Source organism: Gobio gobio, assembly GCF_949357685.1.
Source record: "Gobio gobio genome assembly, chromosome: 20".
In the NCBI taxonomy this organism is placed as follows: Eukaryota; Metazoa; Chordata; class Actinopteri; order Cypriniformes; family Gobionidae; genus Gobio; species Gobio gobio.
The window spans coordinates 8,939,299-8,964,785 of NC_137113.1; positions in this window are offsets into that span (position 1 = coordinate 8,939,299).

A 25,487-nucleotide genomic window follows, 5' to 3' on the forward strand; every position below is an offset into this window, starting at 1 on the left:
TGAATAAAAACTCGTTTTGAGCGGTGAGATTCTGATCGCGTTTGAGAAATCAACCACAATCTGTGGTGACAACCACAAAAGTGATTGGCTTGGCTACATTACTCACCGCTGCAAAAACTCGCTGTGAATAGATGCATTTGACGCTCTCCAGAACTCAGACACTAATGTGCAAATCTGCCAAATCTGTTTCGCCAATATTATTACAGTATCAACTGAGGGTGCTTTTGTTTGCATTTGAGGGTGCTTAGGGTGCGTAGAACCGGGCCTGTACTTATGCTACACCCTGTTTTTGTGAAGAAAAGGTACATACTTAGGAACAAAGGAACGCAAACCAGTGATTAATTAAACCACTCACTCATCCGATTCATTCAACTACACTGATTCATTCAGTAATGCCACTACGGTGTGTTGCTTGGAGAAGCTCAGTGGTTCATGTGGCTTTGTTTGGAAATATTTTAATTGGTAGAGAATGCTCAAAAATGCACAAAGTAACTTGCAATATCATGTCTAAAATGTAAGTTGCTCAATATTAATGTCTGTTGTATAAAAGCAATAACATATTCACGATCATGCATTCTTGAAGGATTCACAAACCATTGTGACAGTTATATCACGCCATGTTAACTGAACAAACTTCACTATTTTGGAACAGCTGAGCTGCTGTCACTGCAAAATCTAATTAAGTTAAATGGTCACTCTTTTTAGTCAGTTACTCCCCAAAACTGCAGCTAGGATAGGATCCTTTGGGACAGCTGTGTTTGATTGGAGACCGCTGGGGATTTTTTTTATTGGGCACAAAGACACTAAAAAAGCATTTTCGGTTGTACTCCTACCTGAACGAGGTGCCGTCAGAAACGGAAGCTTGATGGGTGAGAACGAGAGCAGGTGGAGAGGGTGAGCGGAAGAGACAGATGGTCCCTGTGTCACGTCAGAATCCATTGCCATCATGGCTGCTGCTGCCAGAGCGATACGTTTAGAACTTCCTACTCGCTTAATGGCCCTGGGACAACCTGAAAAGAAAAAGAAAGATTGATAAAAGAAGTGCATTACTGTGGTTTGCAGCATAACACCTTACACTATATAACACCTTGGACATAACACTGTATTCATAAATGTAAGCTCATAAATGTTTATTTTAATGGTTGCACTTGAACTGGGATGGGGAAATATAATTCAGTAATGTGTGTGGATGTGGATTTTCTAAATTAAACTGTCTATTTAAAGTCACCATGAACTTAAAATTGCAATTTTTATTTCTTGTGGAATATGTTTTCTCATTCGAGATGCATTCAAGTTTTCTAATCATTCAAGTTTCGCTTGGGTATAAGTCACAAAAAGAGGATTGCAACTTCCTTTTCATAGCAACTTTAAATGCATGGTGTTTTAGGGTTCTTATTATGTGGATTTAATCATTTTACTATGTGTAATCTGTCTGCACAAAATGTAATATCATCAACATAGTCAACATGAAAACAAATTTGCAATATATTCCTTTTTCTCTTCTTTGGATTGAATCGTGGACAAGTAAATAAGGTCAATTTCAGAATCTACAGTGTTGCATATGTAAAATAAGAATGACAGTAAACAGTCATATAAATGCAGATTCTTATAATTCCATCATGTGAATCAGTGGAGGTTTGAACATACAATGTGTGTTTTCTTCCCACTAGATGCCGTATGCAGGCCTGTCTTTGTTCAGGGGTTTAACTGGCTGCCAAACGTTTCATGGGCTTTTGCCTTTGAGTTTCATCAAAGTGTTGAAAACCTTATCAAATCTGAACACAATCCCGACCCTCACACACAAATATCTACTATGTGCGAGTAAGTGAACAAGCCAAACTCTATAACTGCATGCACATTTGACACATTAGAAGAAATGTGGTTTGTAAGTGAATTATATGGAGTTATGACCACCATGCAAGCAAAGTCAACTTCATCCACATTACATTTATGCATTTGGAAAATGCTTTTTGCAGCAAATGAAACCAATGTAATGTGGATAAAGTTACAGGGAGCCCATAGCCGTTATATCAGTATGTGTGCTCGCTGGGAATCAAATCCTTGACCATGATGTTACTTACTGCGAGCTCGGCCGACTCCATATATCCTGATTTCCATAACATTTCATTCAAAATTGACCTTCTTCTATCTTAGTACATACTTCTGTACAGGCCACAAGTCAGTGTGTTTTTTAAAATGTTGTTTTTTTTTTAAGAACGACACTGTAAAAAAGGATTTTTCGAAGTAAGTAAAACAGAGATTATTGGACTATGTTTTACAAGAAAACACTTCAAATCTTTCTACTTAAAATATTCACACTTAATTCAATGTGATACTTGGCGTAATGACTTGAGAAATTTACTAGTAATTACTGAGTGAAATCTGTTTCTACACTATTTATTTTTTAGTGTATGAATTCTTAAAGATCTGTAAGGATCGGTTTAGCTGTTAAGGAAAAAGCTGAGATCCAAACCCCAACAATAGAACAATACAAGTTACTAATCTTGAGAGAAGATCTCACAGAAACTGTCCCCCAAAACCAGGTGTTTGTGTTGCAAATATTTACAACCCTTTTGTTCTAGTTGGAGTATATAAGGAAGGGTAACAGAGCTGCCATTTGGGAAACTGCAGCCAGAACCCCCATGTGGTGCTGTGTTAGTGTCTCAAAGACACTGTATGTACTGTCAGACATGATGACTCTTTGAAATTATTTTCATATTACTTTGTGATTGTGTTTATGTTTTTACGCTGATCAGTTGTGTACCATGGATTCTTGTTTAATTATTTTCTTGTCTGGCAAAAATAAATGTTAATCTTGATTTATCTTGTATTATTCTGAAATCTTTCTTCTAGTATGGATCAATGTAGACTCCTTTATTACCGCAAAATCTTGTGTTATGATAGATCAAACCGAGGACGGCACTACTGAAGCATTTAAGCGCAGAGTGCGCGATAATCTGATTTTTGACAATCACTGTATTAGCAAGTTGCAGTTTTCGTGGGTATAAATGGCTAAAATTACACTTTTTGTTGAGTGAGCATAAGCAACCACTTAAAGGGAAAATATTCACTCTGCAATCCTCTGACTAATATCAGAATCATCATTTTGTATTTGTGAACACGCGGTCCGGACGTGTTTGTTTCTGTGCGATATTGGGTCTCTTGATGAACGAATAAACGTAATACACTTTATAATATGTTCTTGTAAAAAGTACTCCGTAAAAAAAAAATTATGGTGTATACAGCTTGTTGTTTTTCATGATTTTTACAATATTTTTTGCTCACATTAAGTCCAGATTTACTAAACAGGGCAAATTAGTGTGAGAGCGCAATCCCATAAAAGCACCAATGGCAGTGGAAAGTTCTGCACATGATCTACTTACAATGAGCACATTAAAGAACACAAATAATTTCCATAATGACCAACGCAATCTACCAAGAGCAAACTAGCGTCAGGTTTAAGACACGGGCTACATCCGAAATCGCATACTATCATACTATATAGTAGGTGACAAAACAGTATGTGACAAAAGTAGTACGTCAGATTTCACAGTACCCACAAAGCACCCGGATGATCTACAACTTTCGGTGAGATTCTGAAGTGTGCATACAATGAACACTTTACTATCCCATGAGGCCATGGAATAGTACGTCATAAGCGACGTAACTGGCACTGGTAGGTCACATGATAATGACAACATGGTAACGATTATATTCATGTTACACACATTTATACTATATAGAACATACTTTTTTAGCGGTTGTGAAGTAATTACTTATTCAAAATAAGTACTCTCAGAAGAAAGGTACAAAAGCTGTCACTGGGGCGGTACCTTTTCAAAACGTACACTTTTGTTCCTTTTACACTAATAATAATAATATTTTGTTACATTTATATAGCTCTTTTCTATGCACTCAAAGCGCTTTACATGGAAGAGGGAAATCTCCTCAACCACAACCAATGTGCAGCATCCACCTGGATGATGCGACGGCAGCCATATTGTGCCAGAACTCACACCACACACCAGCTTATTGGTGGAGAGGAGACTAATGAAGCCGATCGTATATATATATATATATATATATATATATATATATATATATATATATATATATATATATATATATATATATATATATATATATATATATATATATATATATATATATATATATATATATATATATATATATGTATATATATATATATATATATATGTATGGGGATGATTAGGAGGCCATGATGGACAGAGGCCAATGGGTAAATTTGGCCAAGATGCCGGGGTTACACCCCTACTCTTTTATTGAAGGACATCCTGGGATTTTTAATGACCACAGAAGGTCAGGACCTAGGTTTAACGTCTCATCCGAAGGAGAAGACTAATACACTACTGCTATGTACGCTATTAGGTACTAACATGTACACTTTAGGTACTAATATGTACCTTTTGAAAAGGTACTGCCCAAGTGATAGCTTTTGTACCTTTTCCAAAGAGTATGTGATTTCAGACGAGCCATGCTTTTTGGGGGCGTCAAATAATGGCGCAAATACCAGTAAACTGACTAGCGCAATTGCATGATTCATTTTAAGACTCTCCTCCCATAAATTTAGCAAAAACAACTATGTCCATGGCTTTTTAGCGCTAATGTTTCACTGCAAATCATAAGTAAATCTTGACAGGAGTTTTTTAAAGCCTATAGGGGGTTTGCGCTGGCGCAAGCTGTTAGTATATATGGCGCTTAGTATGATTTGCTTTGGTTCATTGTTAAAAATTATTTATTGCAGACCTTGTTGAAATGCCTAGCCAAAGTGGATGGTCATTGTTGTGCTCTACAATGCACCTAACTTCACTGTGTCGTCAAAAGCATGATGAAGATCCTTTATTAGTCACCTGGCTGAGCAAACACACACATGCTCGTCTCATCTCCACCGTTTTCAGCGTCTGCCTCCCCTGAGCGAGGGAAATGCTATTTAACGAAACCTTGAAGAGATCTTTGGAGTGAGCAGGCGGGGTGTTTCTTCCACGCTGAGCAGCCGAAACACTTTATCTAATGGTACTGAGTGGGCGGATCAGAGCCAACCAGAGCAGTTAGCATGCACATGTACCACACTGGAAATCAGGCCACCGGGGAATATATCATATGGAACCGCTCCAGCACATCCCCTCTCCCATACTGCGAGAACGTTAAGAAGGTGGAAAAACAGAGGGTTGGGGGGAGGGAATACTCTGTCATCTGACGGCTGAAGCAAAGGGTATGGGGACTGTGGATTAAACTCTACTAACCTTTTAGCTTGATAGTAATGATAAATGTGGATCTAACTGCTCACTTAAATACCTAGCCGCCGGAGATGAAGTGACAGGTGCAGAGATCACATAAACAATGCATCGTTCATCAAGAAGCGCTCTCCGCGGACATGACGTGTAATAGAAACCTTGAATTATACATCCACTGAGGGCTTCTCAAGAAAGCCAGCCTAGCACACCATGTGACTTTAACAGAGGTAAATCCTCAAAGGCAACACTGCTCAAAAAAATAGCACTCATGATATATATATATATATATATATATATAAAAAACATCTTTCTTTATTTTGTCGCTGGGTGCGGCCTCTTGACAGGTTCAACAAAGAAGAAGCACTATAAATACTGTGGTGGCCAAAGGCTTCAGGAATGAGGGCATTTCCCCAGTCTCCAGGGGAGCAATTATTGCCGTGCTCCTAAGAAGTGTCCTCAAACCTGCCTAAAACAACTCCTTACGATTTATGCTTTCAGGAGTTACGTCTGAACCACAGCCAATGTTTGTTTGACATCTCAGCCATTTACCCTATGATAGTATACAGTATTTCCGAGGGATTCTTCAAGCTATACAGTTTGAACTGTCCCAGAAATATTTATTTTTGTTACAGTATAAAGTGAAAACTTAAAAAAAAAAAAAAATTCAGATTTATTTCATCATATACGAAATATGAGCATTTATCTTTAGATTTTATTGTTTGCCTTGTCCCAGATACAACAAAAGAGGTTCTATTCTATAATATTCAAATAATAATATGTATATATTTCATAAAAATATAAAATTAGTATATTTATCAAAAATTATAATACAACAAAAAAGTAAATAAAAAATAACTATTTTAATTGTTTGTATTTCTTTCTTTTTTTGTGAATAAATATTTATAACCCTTTTTAGAACAGTTACAACTTTCCCTTACCACAAACAACAATTTGGGCGCTAATAAAATTGTATCAAAAGTTATAAAATTACAAATATAGGACAAATATAGGAAAGGTCAAATTACACAAATGGAAGCTTGATTCCCTCACATACCCCCCCCCCCCCCCCCCCCAACAAAAACTATAAATAACTTTTTTTCTCACAATTCCGACTTTTTTTTCTCTGAACTGCGAGATATAAACTCACAATTGCAAGTTATAAAATCATAATTGTGAGATATACATATAATTTTGAGGAAAAAGGCAGAATTGCGAGTTTATATTTTGCAAAATATAGGCCTTTTATTTATCAGTATCAGTATATTACCATTTTTTATTACGAATGTTGACAGCTAAAATAAATGACTAAAACTAAAATGAATGGATAAATAAATAAATAAATAATAAAAAAAAACATAAAACTAATAAAAATGACATCATTACATAAAATAACAAAAAAAATTACTAAAATTTTAATTAAAGATAAAAGCTAAATCAAAATATGCATAAATACTATAAATATAAGCATATAACTAATCCTAAAATAACACTGGGTGGAAATGACACTGTAGAATGACTAAATGAAACAGAATGACTAAATGACAGAACTCTCTATTGATTGATGTATATACTATGTTGGACTTAAAAAGTCAAACGTGTTTTAAGAAAACTTTTAAGAGAGTTTATTACAGGGCCAAAAGTGCCAATAGTTGCAGAAACACGTGTGTGTGTGTGTGTGTGTGTGTGTGTGTGTGTGTGTGTGTGTGTGTGTGTGTGTGTGTGTGTGTGTGTGTGTGTGTGTGTGTGTGTGTGTGTGTGTGTGTGTGTGTGTGTGTGTGTGTGTGTGTGTGTGTGTGTGTGTGTGTGTGTGTGTGTGTGTGTGTGTGTGTGTGTGTGTGTGTGTGTGTGACATGTTTCTCTCCCATCTCTCTCAGGGGGTCTCGTTTCAGAGAAATTGTGCAGAAAGTTTCAGGCCAAGACAAGAGTAAATGTAGCGGGAGCCTTCAGCGCTGTGGAGCTGTCCGTCCTGCTGCGGAGCTGAAATGGCGAGTGATTGCACTTATGAAACCTTCGGCCACTTATGTGCGCTTCAGACTTCACTGCCATCATCTTGATCCACAAAGAGGCTCTGTGTCAGAATCTCTGTCTCTCTCACTATGCTGTCCTCCCACTGTTACCTCATTTACCTGGTTAACAAACCACCTACTTCATACCGTCTCCATGAAAACAACTTATTTAGTTGAATTATGCCATCAGCCTCCCCAGACTCCTCCTGTAACATAAAGGCCAGATAATAACGCTGAGCACCTCTTTTCATGGTAAAAGTGGTTTGAACTGCCTGGAGAAGAGGCTTTCAACAGTAATTTATGAAGTTAGAGAGTTGAGTTAAGAAGTTTGGGAAGCAGAACAATTTTAGGAAACATGGTTTGGAAGTCAACATGACTTTCTTTGAGGAATAGTTCAACCAAACATCAAAATCACTTTACATTTGCTCCTTTACTCATGGGTTTCTCAAAAGCACTATAAAAGTGGCTCAAACTTTTGCTTTGGCGTCCTTTAAAATAGCCCCTATTTATTGTAAATACATGGAAAATCTTTTTCAGCTTTTGTGTTCCGTGAAAAAAGAATACACAAGGGTGTGAAAAAAATGACCTTATGTTCATTTTTTGGTGAACTTATCCCTTTAATGCACATTCATGATCGTAATTTGCACAATTCAACACCCACATTAGAAATTTTTGTTTGCCTAATAATGTTCTCTGCCTCTGAATTTACTTTAAATGAGCATGCTGCAAAAAAAAATCTGTGCCATGACTACAGTTTTAATAACAGTAATACTAGGAATTATAATAACCATCATCTAACTGCTCATAAAGTACTGTTTCCTCTGAGCTCTGACTGTTTCAAATCTGTGTGTTTTAACCATCCCTCCGAAACAACACGTTCTCACACCCAACTCGTCACATATTGACGCTTGGTCAGGACCCTTCAACCCTTTAATGGGATTATCATTTCAGCGATTAAAACATTAAGATCAACTCTGTTCTTTACATAGAGATATCGTATGACTTCAGAAGACTTTGAATGCAACATGAGTTTATACTTTTAAACTGTTTTTGCAACAAATACCTGTGACTGTACTTTTATTTGCCTGTTATGTGTTTTATATTGTTGAGAAGAGGGTAGGTTTAGGGTAGGAGTTATCATGTCTACTTTTACAAATGCAAAGAATTAAATCCGTCTTGATCTGACCATAGACTGTAAAAAAATATGGACGTAGTGTCCGTGATGTCACCCATAGGATTCTGAAGAGCAGTTTTGAAGCATAAAGTGCTTCGCGCGTCATGAAAGAAAATGGGCAAAGAGGCGGGACGTGGGTGGAGCTGAGGTGACGCGATGACTAACAGACAGCAGATAAATGGTTATCCACCTGTCACTCAAAGGGACCACGCCCTTAATTATGCAGAACTTTAAGGCTTTATATAATGTAAACGGACGAGTTATAAAAAAATTCACCCCCCTCACAGTTGTCATGAAGGGCAAAATTAGCCGTATAGACCAAAAACACAATTTGTACCAGGCTGTAAACATGATATATTCTGCTGTAAAGTTGGACATTTTAACATGGGGCTCAATGAGATTCTGCTCCCTTCTGGAGCCTGTCCCTAGCGGCCAGTCGATGAATTGCAGTTTGAATCACTTCCGTATTGGCTTCAAGAGAAACTGGAGGAGGTTGCCGCTTGGATCTGACGCATTGGACAAACAGCTGAAATCAATGGAGTACCCTGCGCGTCCGGAAAAGATGCTAAAGGGGTACCCTGTGCGTTAAAAAGTGACGCCGTGTGGTAGGGATGGGGAAATGAAGCCTCATGAAGCACTGAGGCTTTCCCCTGACTGTTCCGGGAAAAGATTCGAAGCTTCAAGAGTGTCGAGAACAGCGCCATCTGGTGCTTATTTAAAATAAAGCAGCCAGAAGCCTGTGGAAGAAGCTCTGTCAGATGAAGCAACCACAACACACTCCCATCATTTCAATGTTATGTGTACAAATAAAAGCCTTACACGTTTGTGTTTAATTTGTCCATTAAATAAATTAATTTACTCATTAAAGTGTGACAATAAAATATAACATGAGCTTCATTGATTCAATAAGATCTAAAATAGGCCTTCTCTCTCTCTCTCTCTCTCTCTCTCTCTCAACACACACATAGTGAATAAGGACATTGTGTGATAGGATCATTAAATGTGCGTATGACACTTGGCAGTGATGGTGCTTGTGTAGGAATGACAGAAAAGTGATAAAGTTTTTAAGTATTTTTATCAAGGAAAAAAAAACAGTTTCACAGTGTTGGAGTCTATTTCTCCTCTTAGACAGTAGAAAAGCATACATACATTGGAAGCTTTAAACTCAAAATATTCCCAGATAGGGGAAGTCTTTCTTGTTTTGCCTGTTGCCATTGCTCTAAATACAAAGCCTTCACCAAACACCAACAACCTATCCCTTAATCCCACCCTAACCCCAAATACTAACACCAAATTACCTAGAAAACAACAAAAGTGCAAAGATTTTACCAAAATAAAAAGATAACAACAACAACAACAAATAGTGACAAATAAATGTTGGTTATCTGAATGTCTTCACAAACCCATCAACCAGACTGACTGAGCCAACAAGGACTCTGGGGTTCGAACTTTCTGACACGCAAAGCGAAACGCGCACGTGATTGGACAGAAAGTGAGGCTTCATTTGTCATCGATCACGTGACTCTGGGAAACCAATACACACCCCGATACGGAGCTTCACTAGAAATTGTCTCGCATGCGCGATACACGCATCCAAGCTTAAGTGTCATACGTAACATCACAACCGTGTGGTCCTGAACAAGCGTCAATATGTGACGAGTTGGGAGTGAGAATGTGTTGTCTGAAACGGCACATGGATGGATTTACCCAAATCTTGCATACTTACTGATTTTCACAATAATGCGAATCAGGAACAACACATGGCAAATAAATCATATATTAGGTTATCAGTGCATGACAAAAGGCAGGAGAATGTTTTGAAGTCTCTTTCAGATTTGTCCAACCGAGTCTCTAGCTCACGCATACTGTCTATACAGCATAAATCCAGTGACTTTTGGCACTGAAGTTGCTTTTTGGACCTTTCAAATTGAAATCCAGGTAGGTTTAGGGTTCTTGGCTGAGGTAAAATGCATTGCTGGGATATGAACAGCTGCCAATATGTATTGATTTGAAATTGTGTTGGTTGGCTGATTTGCCTTAATGGAGGGCAAAAGTATTGCAGCATGCTTTGCATACACATTTTCAATCAATGAAAGTTATTGCATGGATTCTATGAATAACATGCATGAAAGATGAGATGAAAATATCAGACCAAGTGACACTGTTATGAAAAATATGGATCCAGCAAACAGGGAACTCCAATATTTTCATTCTCAGAACTGTCAAATGTTCTCTCAAAGTTGTAAAACAAACGTTCTTCTAGTAACATTAATAGAATGCCTGTTTAAAGTTAGGCAGCTGTTATTTGCAAAAAATGCATTTAGTGATAGATGCTATTTACACCAAGTGAAAATAACACTTTTTTTTTTGTGTGACAGTTATGTTCTGTTTTGTTCTATGGACTTCCTGTTTTCATTTGTCACTTGATTCTTTGTTCTGTTTCCCGCCACTCATCTGTTTCCGTAGTAACCATCATCATTAGTTAATTTTGTTTCAGCTGTGTCTTGTCAATTATCTCGTTTGTGTTCCCTATTTAGTTCTCACTTTCCCCCAGTCTGTTTCTGATTGCAATCGTGTATAGTCCATTGTAGTGAGCGTGTGTTGTGACCTGCTTTATTGCTCACCTGCGAACCTTCATCGTTAAATTCTCCTTTGATATTGTATCTGCCTGTCTTCGTCTTCGTGCCTGCAACACCCGTGATGATTTTCTTAGCAATAGATGATATTTACACTAAGTTCAAATAGCTGTAGATGCTATTTACTAAGTGAAATAGCATACTGTGAAAGTGAAAATAGTGATATTCTATTTAAACCATATAAGTTCTTTGCAATATGTGTAAATAGTACTTCGATGCTATTTATACTTTATTTTGGCAGATATATACTATTTGCACCTAAGTATTGTTGCACATTAATGGGATGCAATAGTAACATAGAATGTATATTTGTTAAAATTATTAAATAGATGTTGCCTTTATGGGACAATAAAAGCCCTGCCTGCACCTACCCCTACCTAATAAATGCTTTTATTATTATTATTAAACATTTCATTAGGCACTTTTTTTCCCTTTTTAGAACGTTTTCTTAATTTTTTTATTGAAAGTAAATGCCTTTCCGATGTGATATGTGATAGGAAAAGAGAGAAGAGCGAGCTCTGCAAAAGGCGAATTCGAACCCGGGTCAATCGCTTCAAAAACCTAGATCCTTAAGCCGTATGCTGTACTGACTACACCACTGAAGACATTAAACTACCCTGTTATTTTTTTAATCTTGTTTTTCCCAAACAGGCATTGTTAGTTGGAGCCAGAGCAAATAGCACTTGCCAACAAGGCACGCTATTTGCACTTGATGTGAATAGACACTCCATTTAAGTTATCTGGTCTTTATAAATGTTCTCAAAAACTTTAATTTTACATAATTCATGGAGCATTTTTTTCTGAAATGTTTTAGCTAGACTTAAATGTCCTACTTCAGAAAGTTCAGAGAAGATTCAAAATAATGTTCTCATAATGTCTGCAAAGTGATAAAATGGATTGTTCCCTTAAAGTTTGTATAGCCAAGAAAAACTTTCATAAATAGCTTTTCCATAACTAAATGGGAATGATAGCATTTGCCGGCTAGTGGCAAAAGACCAGGCTAATGAAACGGCTGTTGGCCAAAATCATTGATCCTGTTGACACCCTAAACCTAACCCTACCCATAATTTATGGGAAATGATAGGTGAATAACACTGAAGTGGCTAACCCTGCTTGTAAGCCTAAACTTGACATAAACTGTAAACTCTTCCCTCAAATCTGATTGGTTGTTTTGGAGGTTGTTCCGGGATCAATGATCCAGGAACATGTTGCACTTGGTGAAATCAGGTTCTGCAACAAGTGTGCAATCAAAAATCAAACTCACGAGTTTCTCATCAAATGTATATCAGCAATTGTCCCATCTGGGTCTGTTTTTACTTCCAAGTCATTTTGAGAGAAACATCTGCCGATATACTTCAAGTAAACATCATTAAGAGCTCCATTATTTCTCTTGAGCTATTAAAAAAAGCAATCTATGACCAATACAGTTCCTGTGGGTTTGGCTGATGTGCCGTTTAATTTGTGGAAATATGGATCGCTTGAGAGACCGTTCAACAGATTGTGCCCTTGAAAATGACCTAAAAACTCTTTTTATAGACATTAACCCTCCCCCCACCCTGAAAGTCATTGTTGGATTTACACCCTGGAATACACAAATAAAAATGTGAAGTTCCACAGTGTATAATTAGTATGCACACATAGTCTGCAGTGAAAGTGTGTCAGACAAATCAATGTTTCTTATTTCAAATGTGGCAAGAATTCTGTTTGAACTAGCTCGAGTCTTATGTGAAGGAGCGTGTGACTGTTGCGCTGCAGTGGATTCTTATAGCACAGCTAAAGTAAACAGTTCTTTCTGTTTCTTACACATATTGATGTTCTAGCATGAATCGTGTTATTGATTTCAGCCTTTATCTAATGATGAGATCAAACTATTTCTCAATTGTTCAGTTTTGGTTATGAATCTCATGGTGGCACAAAATAAAAGCATGAAAAGTTCCATGTGAAGGTGTTTAAAGCCTCATTAAAGTTCCCATGAGAGCTTCGGCTTGATCCATTCAAGGTGGGCCAAAACGCTTCAGTGCGCACTTCTAAATCGCCTGCTCAACTTTTAAACTCTATTTTCCAGAAGCTGCGTATTTCTTGACAAGGCAACCAGAGTGACTTTTCACGTTCCATTAGGTCCTGTCAATAAGACCAGGCTAAAATTCATGAAGATGAAAAATGAGATTTCGGAGCGAGTCTGTGAAGCAGAGGAATGGTGGGTTAAAGTAAAAATGACTTTTTGGCCTAGAAACCACACTGTAGAACCTTAAAATGCACACAACAGAATGAGCCATTCTCAGGAAAGCCCCCAGGAAGCATTTCGATGCTTCCACCTATTAGATGATAAATGAACGACCCTGGGCGAGCTAAAATAAAGCCTGAACTAGTTTGGCTGCCTAAAACACTGAGGCTTTTTCCTTCTATAACTTTATAGTCATTAATTGCTACAAAACCTTTTTTTTAAGCAATTGATTGTAGTTTTGATGAAAGAAAAGTAAAAAAAATAAATGTTCATGTATTTCAATGTTTCCTGCACCGTTATTCAGCAGTGATGTGGAAGATAGATGGATGGATCGATGGATGGACGGACCCCCAAACCATTGGATAGTAGTGTATATCCACTAACCTAAAGGATTATTAGGAACACCTGTTCAATTTCTCATTAATGCAATTATCTAATCAACCAATCACATGGCAGTTGCTTCAATGCATTTAGGGGTGTGGTCCTGGTCAAGACAATCTCCTGAACTCCAAACTGAATGTCAGAATGGTAAAGAAAGGTGATTTAAGCCATTTTGAGCGTGGCATGGTTGTTGGTGCCAGACGGGCCGGTCTGAGTATTTCACAATCTGCTCCGTTATTGGGATTTTCACGCACAACCATTTCTTGGGTTTACAAAGAATGGTGTGAAAAGGGAAAAACATCCAGTATGCGGCAGTCCTGTGGACGAAAATGCCTTGTTGTTGCTAGAGGTCAGAGGAGAATGGGCCGACTGATTCAAGCTGATAGAAGAGCAACTTTGACTGAAATCACCACTCGTTACAACCGAGGTATGCAGCAAAGCATTTGTGAAGCCACAACACACACAACCTTGAGGCGGATGGGCTACAACAGCAGAAGACCCCACCGGGTACCACTCATCTCCACTACAAATAGGAAAAAGAGGCTACAATTTGCACAAGCTCACCAAAATTGGACAGTTGAAGACTGGAAAAATGTTGCCTGGTCTGATGAGTCTCGATTTCTGTTGAGACATTCAGATGGTAGAGTCAGAATTTGGCGTAAACAGAATGAGAACATGGATCCATCATGCCTTGTTACCACTGTGCAGGCTGGTGGTGGTGGTATAATGGTGTGGGGGATGTTTTCTTGGCACACTTTAGGCCCCTTAGTGCCAATTGGGCATCGTTTAAATGCCACGGCCTACCTGAGCATTGTTTCTGACCATGTCCATCCCTTTATGACCACCATGTACCCATCCTCTGATGGCTACTTCCAGCAGGATAATGCACCATGTCACAAAGCTTGAATCATTTCAAATCACAATGAGTTCACTGTACTAAAATGGCCTCCACAGTCACCAGATCTCAACCCAATAGAGCATCTTTGGGATGTGGTGGAACGGGAGCTTCGTGCCCTGGATGTGCATCCCACAAATCTCCATCAACTGCAAGATGCTATCCTATCAATATGGGCCAACATTTCTAAAGAATGCTTTCAGCACCTTGTTGAATCAATGCCACGTAGAATTAAGGCAGTTCTGAAGGCGAAAGGGGGTCAAACACAGTATTAGTATGGTGTTCCCAATAATCCTTTAGGTGAGTGTATATATACACACATGTTGCTCATAGAAATTTTTTTAAATCATTTACTGTTATATTTGTAAATGAAATTTGAACTCGTTCTGTGTGTTTTTACGTTTCCATCGACACAGAGGCTAAATTATCCCTCAGAGACAGCATACTGTTATATTCCATAAAACCATATAACTGTACTTATAGATTTTCACACTGACACGAATCAAAAAGGACGAACACATGAAAAATAAATCAGCATAAAATATTGGTTTATCGGTACATCCAGCAGGAGTGATGTTATGGATCGATGCATATACCTCAGAACAGGTTTAATGGCCCTAAGTGATGAAACTGCACTGAAGATGGAAACATACGTCTGAGCTATTACGCCTTCTATTTTGTTCTGAACATATTTCTTATTTCCTTTGGTTTGATGTAAACATTGTTGAGCACAGATTATTAATGATGGACCTGGAAGGCATGGCTAGCGGCAGAATCTGTGCAGGGTAGATGAAGAATGCCCAAATACAAGGAAATTATTTGCTTCACATATTGATTTGCTCTGCTTTCATTATGCCACGATTGTATGTTCGTGTTTCCAGACTTGCACCTTCAACAATAATTTTCTGAACATACCTTCTTCTCAATGCATATTTCTTTGGTCTTGCATGAAATAACTAGATTTTTTTTTAAATAATTTTAAATGACATGCAAATCAAAAGCTAAATCTCTGGAACATCATTTGACTCTTAAGCCTGTAACATACTCTAAGTGCAGTACGCAGATGTTTCTAGCCAGCTAAGATCGATTTTGTGCATCATTTAAAAATGTCAGAAGTTCATAACAAAACATGTGAACGTATCATTATAACTGTTGCCACATGAGTACATTGTTTTCTTCTACATTTATTTATTACATTTACATTTATGCATTTGATGTTGCTGTCACCGTGCTATACAGTTTGAGCTACTGGAATGTACAATATACTATAGCCAATTGTCTCTTTCAAATACTGTAAACTTTCTGATGAAAAATCTGCCATTTGTGTCTTTGAGGTAAATTTTCAGGTAAAAAAAAAAATCTGCCAATTGTCTCTTTCAGGTGAAAATTTTTGACAATTGTCACATTTAGGTGAATTTTCAGGTGAAAAAACCTGCCTATTGTCTCTTTCAGGTAAAAAACAAATCTCTTTCAGGTGAACATTTTGACAATTGTCTCTTTCAGGGGAATTTCAGGTGAAAAATCTGCCAATTGCCTCTTTCAGGTAAAAAAAAAAACTTCCAACTGTCTCGTTCAGGGGAATTTCAGGTGAAAAATCTGCCAATTGTCTCTATCAGGTAGATTTTCAGAATTTTAAGTGACATTGAATTGGGAATTGAACCCATGACCTTGACATTGCGGGCACCATGCTATACAGTTTAAGCTACTGGAATGTACAATATACTACAGCAAATTGTCTCTTTTGGGTAAATTTTCAGTTGAAAAATCTGCCAATTGCCTCTTTCAGGGAAAAAAAAAAAAAATTCCAACCGTCTTGTTCAGGTGAAAAATCTGTCAATTGTCCCTATCAGGTGAATTTTCTGAATTTTTAGTGACATTGAATTGGGAATTGAACCCATGACCTTGACGTTGCGGGCACCATGCTATACAATTTGAGCTACTGGAATGTACAATATACTACAGCAAATTGTCTCCTTCAAATACTGTAAACTTCTCATGAAAAATCTGCCAATTGTCTCTTTCGGATACATTTTCAGGTGAAAAATCAGCCAATTGTCTCTTTCAAGTGATTTTTCAGGTGAAAATCTGCCAATAATTGTTTCTTTCAGGTGAAAAATCTGCCAATTGTCTCTTTCAGCATTGTTTATAGCTGAATAATAATACCAGAAAAAATAGTTCTGCTTGTGGATATCTAGTTTAACTTGCAACTAAGTACCTTAAAAAACTCAGAATACCTTAGCAAGATTTGATGCCACTAACCTTTTAAAACTTTGGTAAATCAGTGATTAGTTCTTCAGAAACGCTCATGTCAACCTAATACCAGACAGCAGATTCGATTTTTGGATTGTAGCTGCAATATGCATGAGAAAGTCCCTTAAAGAACTGTGGGCGTGACATGTGCGGCTAAGACAGCAGGCTTATTAAAATCGAGAAAGTTGAGGAAAACACCATAGTATGACAGACATCAGCACGATGAGAGAGAGAAAAAACAACACCTTTTTTCTTTAAACAAAAGGCAAATGCTGTGTGCGCCGTATCAATTTATCACGAGCAGCCCTAATAAAGTACGCTGTTACCTGAGGGAAAAGCTCTTAAACTGCTGCTGACCTGTGCGGATGTGTTTGCAGACGTCGAGAACTTCCTTTTCCCTACGGTAAGGAAGTGTGACTGCGAGGACACAAATTGGACTTGCTCACAGTGTTCGATTGTAAGAGCGCCGCACACCCTCTGGCACCAATTACTGCCTCGGCTAACGCTCATCAACGGCTCGAGTCTGCGAGGATGACTTTGTAAGAGCAACTCTCAATACCACTCCAGAACGGATTCCCGGACACAGACATAACTTCTGAAGTTCAATTTTTCCCCAAAGCTTTGTTGTGCTGAGGGTGAATAACTATCGCTTTGTAACTGACGCTGAGGTGTGTTCAAAAACATGGTTTGATCCACTCACCTTTATGTCGAGCTAAGCTCATCAAAGGTGAAGACAGAGATCAAGTAGATTTTGTAATTCTCCAGATCAAAGATCACCTTTCTAATTCTCAGGCAACTTGCCTGTGGTCTAGAGAGACAGACAGACAGCAGACCCGGTGAATGCTTATTTTATGCTCCAAAAGAGTTATAAAAGGAAAGTTTTGCATGTTTAAAGAACAGTTTTGTGTTGCCAACATCATTTTTTATCACATCTGATGCTCCTTTCAAACTCCACGTAGATGGTCGATTCCTGAATGTACAATAAAAGTTTATGGCCTTCCAGATAACTTTCCATTCCATAAAATATTTAAGCTGTTTCCTCATTCATGACCTTCACAACAGCATGCAAGAATGTAATACTAATCATAAATCTGACTTTAAATATATACACCAATTTTAGCCCAATGATAAGATGCTCAGGATGCATCACTAAAACATCAGTCACAACAAACGGATTTGCATCTATACATGCATGAGAAACAAGTCATTTTCTCTCATCTCAACATTTTTCAGCCACAGAAGATGTGGTGTTTTTTGGGTTATGAGGTGTAGAGATATGATTTTTGGGTTATGAAGCGTACCGAGGCAACCACGAACCGTAGAAGTATTTGACAGATGGCAGCAGACTTCACTTCCACACCCACATCTGTTATTTCCATCATAATATTTGTCACCTCAATTCCACAAAGACCCTCATTGGGTTAGAAAAAGCAAGACTGAAGCTTGACAACCTGCTTACGTGTAGAGATTCATAATTTCTCGTCTGCCATGTTGTTGCCGATATGGTGTGCACTTAAAGGAACACGCCTACTTTTTGGGAATTTAACTTATTCACCGTATCCCCCAGAGTTAGATAAGTCCATACATACCATTCTCATCTCCGTGCGTGCCATAACTCTGTCTGACACACCCACCGCTAGCCTAGCTTAGCACAAAGACTGGAGGTAAATGGCTCCAGCTAGCCTACTGCTCAATAAGTGACAAAATAACGCCAACATTTTCCTATTTACATGTTGTGATGGGTATAGTTACATCGTGTACTAAGACCGACGGAAAATGAAAAGTTGTGATTTTCTAGACCGATATGGCTAGGAACTATTCTCTCATTCCTGCGTAATAATCAAGGAACTTTGCTGCCGTACCATGGATGCAGCAGCGCAATGATATTACACAGCGCAGGTGAATAAGCCAAAGACCCAAAAATGTGCTGTGTTCCTTTGCAACAGCAATTCTTTCATTTTTTTTCCAAACCATACCCAGGCCAAATTTTGAGTTAAAGTGAATTTTTATCTGGACACAAGAAAGTGGGCAAAGACTATAAGACATTGTGTTAGAGATACCAGTGAAAAAAAAATCTTTACCTAAATGTATTTTTTTGTAAATATATTTCATACTAAGAATACTACAAAACCATTAACATATTTAATTACATATTGCGTGAGACTTACTGATATAATATTATAATTAAACTTTATTTGGAGTACTTATTTATCGCACAATGCACATATACCAATTAAGAGTTGCGGGGTTTTTATATTAAATAGGCCTACATGAATATGTAAATTTATTTGTAGCATACTTAGCATAAAATAAATGTATTTAAAATACATTTTAATATATTTATATTTCACAAGATTTATATTTTGGACAAAATGTTCCATGTCCAAAATTATTCATATCCCAGATCTTATTGCAAAGTTCCCAGGAAATGCGATCTTCTGCACCATTATTGTTCCTGGTAACTTCTAGCATGTTTTAGAGCATTCTAATCAACTATTAATTCAAAACAGCTGATACACCTGTTTGCTATAGTTAGTCTCTGGTCAATTGCAAGTCATGGTTAAAACCAAGGAGCTTAGTGAGGACCTCTAGTTGTGCATTGTGGATGCTCACGAGATAGGAAAATGGTACAAAAGTATTTGCAAATCTTTTCAAGTACCAGTGGCTATACGGTGCAAAGCATTATTAGAAAGTAAACACTGTAACTAATCTAAAAGGACTTGGCAGGAAGCCAAAAGTGACCTGTGCTGGCAAGACTGGTAGTATATATATATATATACACATTATATTGCCAAAAGTTTTACATGCACATGAACTTTAATGACATCCCATTCTTAATCTCTATGGTTTACTTTGGAGTTGGCCCACCCTTTGCAGCTATAACAGCTTCAGTTCTTCTGGGAAAGCTTTCCACAATGTTCAGGAGTTTGTTTATGGGAATTTTTGTCCATTCTTCTAGAAGCGCATTCGTGAGGTCAGACACTGATGTTGGACGAGAAGGCCTGGCTCACAGTCTCCACTCTAATTCATCCCAAAGGTGTTCTGTCTGGTTGAGGTCAGGACTCTGCGCAGGGCAGTAAAGTTCCTCCACACCAAACTTGCTCATCCATGTCTTTATGGACCTTGGATTGTGCACTGGTGCGCAGTCATGTTGGAACAGGAATGGGCCATCCCCAAACTGTTCTCTCAAAGTTGAAATGTCATGCTTGAAATTGCCAAAAATGTCTTGGTATGCTGAAGTATTTAGAGTTCCTTTCACTGGAACTAAGGGGCCAAGCCCAACCTCTGAAAAACAACCCCACACCATAATCATCCCCTCCACCAAACTTTACACTTGGCACAATACAGTCAGGCAAGTACCGTTCTCCTGGCAACCACCAAACCCAGACTCATCCATCGGATCGGCTAGACAGAGAAGCGTGATTGGTCACTTCAGAGAACACATCTCTACTGCTCTAGAGTCCAGTGGTGGCGTGTTTTACCCCACTGCATCCCACGCTTTGCATTGCAGTTGGTGATGTAAGGCTTGGATGCAGCTGCTCGGCCATGGAAACCCATTCCATGAAAGTTGGTGACTTCTGCGCACTGTGTGCCTCACCATGTGCTGACCCCGCTCTGTAATTTTACGTTTTAAGTTGCTGTTGTTCCCAAACTTTGTTATAATACCACTAACAGTTGACTGTGGAATATTTATTAGTGAGGAAATTTCACGAATTGACGTATTACAAAGGTGACAACCTATCACAGTACCACGCTTGACTTCACTGAGCTCCAGAGAGTGACCCATCCTTTCACAAATGTTTGTAGAAGCGTCTGCAGGCCTAGGTGCTTGATTTTATACCTGTGGCAATAGAAGTGATTGGAACACCTGAATTAAATTATTTGGAGGCGTGTCCAAATAATTTTGGCTAATATAGTGTATATGATAGCTGTTAGAGATATACCACCCTAAATAATATCTCTCTGTTCAGACTTTCTCCAGTCAAAGCAGTAACACTCCAACCTATATATATTTGCTAGCCGAAACCTACCAAAATATGTTTCAGTGTTAAGAATGTATAGCGTCCATGACTCACCCCCTTCTACATACACAGAGTCTCTCTCATACTGTCAGGATGAACGCTCTCATAGCCTCTGTTTGCCTTTGAACTAGAAATAGAACCATCTACAGAACAAGGGATATTGGACATAGTTGGGTGGACTGAACACATACATACTCAGTAGTTCTGTTCCCAAACTGAGCTCCCTATCTACTGCAATTTAAGGCATTAAAGTCACTCTCACAGCAGTAAGGTAAAATTGATGTACAACTTTTTAACCACTAAGAGAACTTACTGTCAATTGAATTAGTCCAAATGGCAAGACAAAAATAAAACTGCTTGGAGATAGAGAAAGTGAGACAGTTCACACTTTCCACAGACAGTCTAAATTACCTGAGCGACTGTCCACAACAGGGATAGTGATTATATTCTTAAGAGGAACTGAAGGATACACTCTAAAAAAAAAAAAGGTTCTATATTGCACCAAAAATGGTTCTTGGCTCGTAATCATAGGGGAACCTTTTTTAGTGCTATATAGCACCAATTTTGGTGCTTCAGTGGTTCTTCAGCGGTTCTTCAGAGGTTCTTCAGCGGTTCTTCAGAGGTTCTTCACCGGTTCTTTGACTAAGGTGCTATATAGCACCTCTGAAGAACCGCTGAAGAACCACTGAAGCACCAAAATTGGTGCTATATAGCACTAAAAAAGGTTCCCCTATGATTACGAGCCTTTTTTTTTAGAGTGTACCAGTATGAAAAAAATAAATTGAAGAGTTTTACATTCACATTTACAATATGTTCAGAATGTCTATTAGCTTTATTAACACTTTTCAAACCTTCACTCTATTGTAAAGCACACCTGAAGTGTTAAACATGTAAAAGCGTGGAAGCAAAGGTAAATTTTTTACCATCAGTCCAGACTCTGTGCTATATTCCATTCAATTCCACTCATTATACACTTTGCAATCTGAAAGACAGAAAACCCTCAACAGGAGGGAACTTTTCATCTCTCAAGGACTAATCTTTGAACGGCACATGAGTGTATCTGCAATCTAATTCATCACTGCCTACCTGAAAGCATCTGCAGCTAAAGACTTGTGATCAGGGAAGAGCACAGGTGTAGCACACTGACTCTCTGCTGCAGGCAAGAGCAGTTGGAATTAAATGCAGTGCTATACACTGCTCAGCTGTATCTGTATCTGTATCTATCCCTGGGCTGTTTTCAATTTAACTTGTTCACTGTGGGTACATTTAAATTGAGAATAGGGGTCACTTCATGCATTCTGATCGATTGGATTACTAGGTGTTCACATTTCACACTTGGCCCACTGTAAACCCGAATAAGTTGGCAAAACTCAACAAAAAAAAATGAGGTAATCAGTTACAGCAAACTTTTTAAAGTTAAGAAATTTTATTTTGTACACATACTTTTTAATTGCCTTTAACTTTAAATATTTGAGGAAGCTTCATATATTCAACTTAAAGGTGCACTGTGTCAATTTTAGCGGCATCTACTGGTGAGGTTGTGAATTGCAATCACCCCTCCCTTTCGAAGCACATTGAGAAGCTACGGTGGCTGACACAGGACAAAAATGTTGTCGTAGGAGAGAGCAGTTTTTTTTGTAGAGAAGTTTGTCCATTTAGGGCTACTGTAGAAACATGGCGGCGCAAAATGCAGACTTCACTGTAAGGGGACCTGCGGTGTGTGTAGATAGAAATGGCTCATTCTAAGGTAATAAAAACTTAACGGTTCATTATGTAAGGTGTTTTACACCACTGAAAACAGTTATGTATACTATATTGCATTTCTGTTAATAGATCCTCTTACATACTACACACTGCCCCTTTAAAACTATCATGTAATCTCAACTTAAATAGTTTTAGTATCGGAAACTTGGCTAACTTTAACTATCTAATTCAGTAAATGTTAACTTGCTACATAGTAACACAATGCTTCGCTAGCATTAGCATAGCATAGCAATTACTGAAAGAATGCAGCAATATATAACTTTTAACATATATCTGTTCTCAAACCAAGCTCATGCTCCACTCGTCACGATGATGGTAACCCCCAAAAAACATAGCAGAAACTTTTCTTATTTAGTACAAACATAAACACTACTAAATATCCCACTTTACATTAATCTTGCACAAAAATCATTATATATTTACTCTCCCTTTTGAATGCCATGGCAAAGCATGCTGGGAAAAGCAAATCCTTTCCCGATTTCAGTTAAATTTAAGTTTGTCTAAATTGAAAGTTCATAAAACTAAAAAAAAAAACAAATGAAATAATTCTGATGATGTGTTGGTTTTGTGAACTCAAAAAAGGTGATTGAACTAATTTGTTTAATGAAATTTTCCCCTACATTGATTTAATCAGTCAGAGGTGGGAATAAAACATATTGAATTAAATCAAACAATGCTGTCACATGCACCCAAAAAGAGGGCTTTTATGCCAGCTATGACAAAAACAAATTTCATGAACAGAAAACACTTGCATTTGCATTAAAAATAGTATTATAATGCAAAAGCAAGCATCATTATATATCGCATTATAAACTTTATGCCGCACAATATCGTCAATATCATTGTGTTTTTTTGTCGAGCACCATTTCTGGAATGTAGCATTAATAAATAGCTTAAAAAAATGTACACAACTTAAAATATGTTGCTGTCCTCCTGTAAGCTACTGTCAATACATCACTTTAGCTCTTTATTTTCATCTTGTGTATTTTCTAGCGATTGTGTAAATAAATGTATTAAAGTTTGTTTCATGCATTTGTCAGGTTACCGGATTCAAATGGCATAATTCGTTTTTACTGCATACTCATTATGGGTCTTCATTACACACTCTTAAGCAGTCTTCGCTGCACGCTCTAGTTGATTAAACCACACTATGATTGAAAATGAGCTGAAATTTGAAGTCATTTCTGTTTCATTTCATAAGCACAAATCAACCCGCCTCTCTTCCCACACATAAACACAAAAACAGAGTGACAGCCTCGCTTCGGTTTTCGCTCCATAAAATCTCAGCTGACAATCCTCCGATACTGTTATATCAAGTTAAATAAGAAGATTAAAGTTACAAAAGAAAAGCTGTTTAAAATGAAACTAAGCAGGATCTGAAATAGTCTAGGGAGTAAATAGAAAACAGAAAGCTTTATCTAAAAGAAGAAAAAAAAAGCCCTCTTATGAATTAACCAAACAGCGGGCCAGAATCACAAAGGTGGGAAAATGGGTGCTGGGATCATAAATTCTCTCTCTTACCTGAAACACGCCTAGGTGTCAAAAGTAGAGTGTGGATATTCCTGGAGGCTGCAGCTGGCCTACATATGCTCAATGCAGTTTGATTCGTCCTCAGCAGTGGTTTTTCCTGACGCTGGAAAATTCCCATTTCCTCTGGACTGATCCAGGTGGTCTCAAGAGCCAAAGTGTTGTTTAGATAAAACTGCAAATGAGAAAACAAAAATTCTGTGCAGTTGCAGAATGGCAAATCAATTTTTAGTTTACCAGAACAATTGTTCATGCCCACGAGTGGATATGGGGTTTTATGCTTTTGTGCTTTGTATATTCACGGATGGATGGATGGATGGATGTACTGATGGATGGATGGACTGATGGACTGATGGATGGATGGATGGATGGATGGATGGATGGATGGATGGATGGATGGATGGATAGATGGATGGATGGACTGATGGTTGGATGGATGGATGGATGTACTGATGGATGGACTGATGTACTGATATACTGATGTACTGATGTACTGATGTTCTGATGTTCTGATGTTCTGATGTACTGATGGATGGATGGATGGATGGATGGATGGATGTACTGATGGATGGATGGACTGATGGATGGATGAACAGACAGATGGATTGACTGATGGATGGATGGACTGATGGATGGATGGGTGAATGGATGGATGGATGGATGGATAGATGGATGGATGGACTGATGGTTGGATGGATGGATGGATGGATGGATGTACTGAAGGATGGACTGATGTACTGATGTACTGATGTTCTGATGTACTGATGGATTGATGGATTGATGGATGGATGGATGGATGGATGGATGTACTGATGGATGGATGGAATGATGGATGGATGAACAGACAGATGGATTGACTGATGGATGGATGGACTGATGGATGGATGGATGAATGGATGAATGGATGGATGGACGGACAGATGGATTGACTGATGGATGGATGGATGGATGGATGGATGGATGGATGGATGGATGGATGGACTGATGGACTGATGGTTGGATGGACGGATGGAGAGATGGATTGACTGATGGATGGATGGATGGATGGATGGATGGATTGACTGACTGATAGATGGATGGATGGACTGATGGTTGGTTGGATGGATGGATGGATGGATGGATGGATGGATGGATGGATGGATGGATGTACTGATGGATGGATGGACTGATGGATGGATGGACGGACAGATGGATTCACTGATGGATGGACGGATGGACAGATGGATGGACTGATGGTTGGATGGATGGATGGATGGATGGATTGACTGACTGATGAATGGATGGATGGACTGATGGTTGGTTGGATGGATGGATGGATGGATGGATGTACTG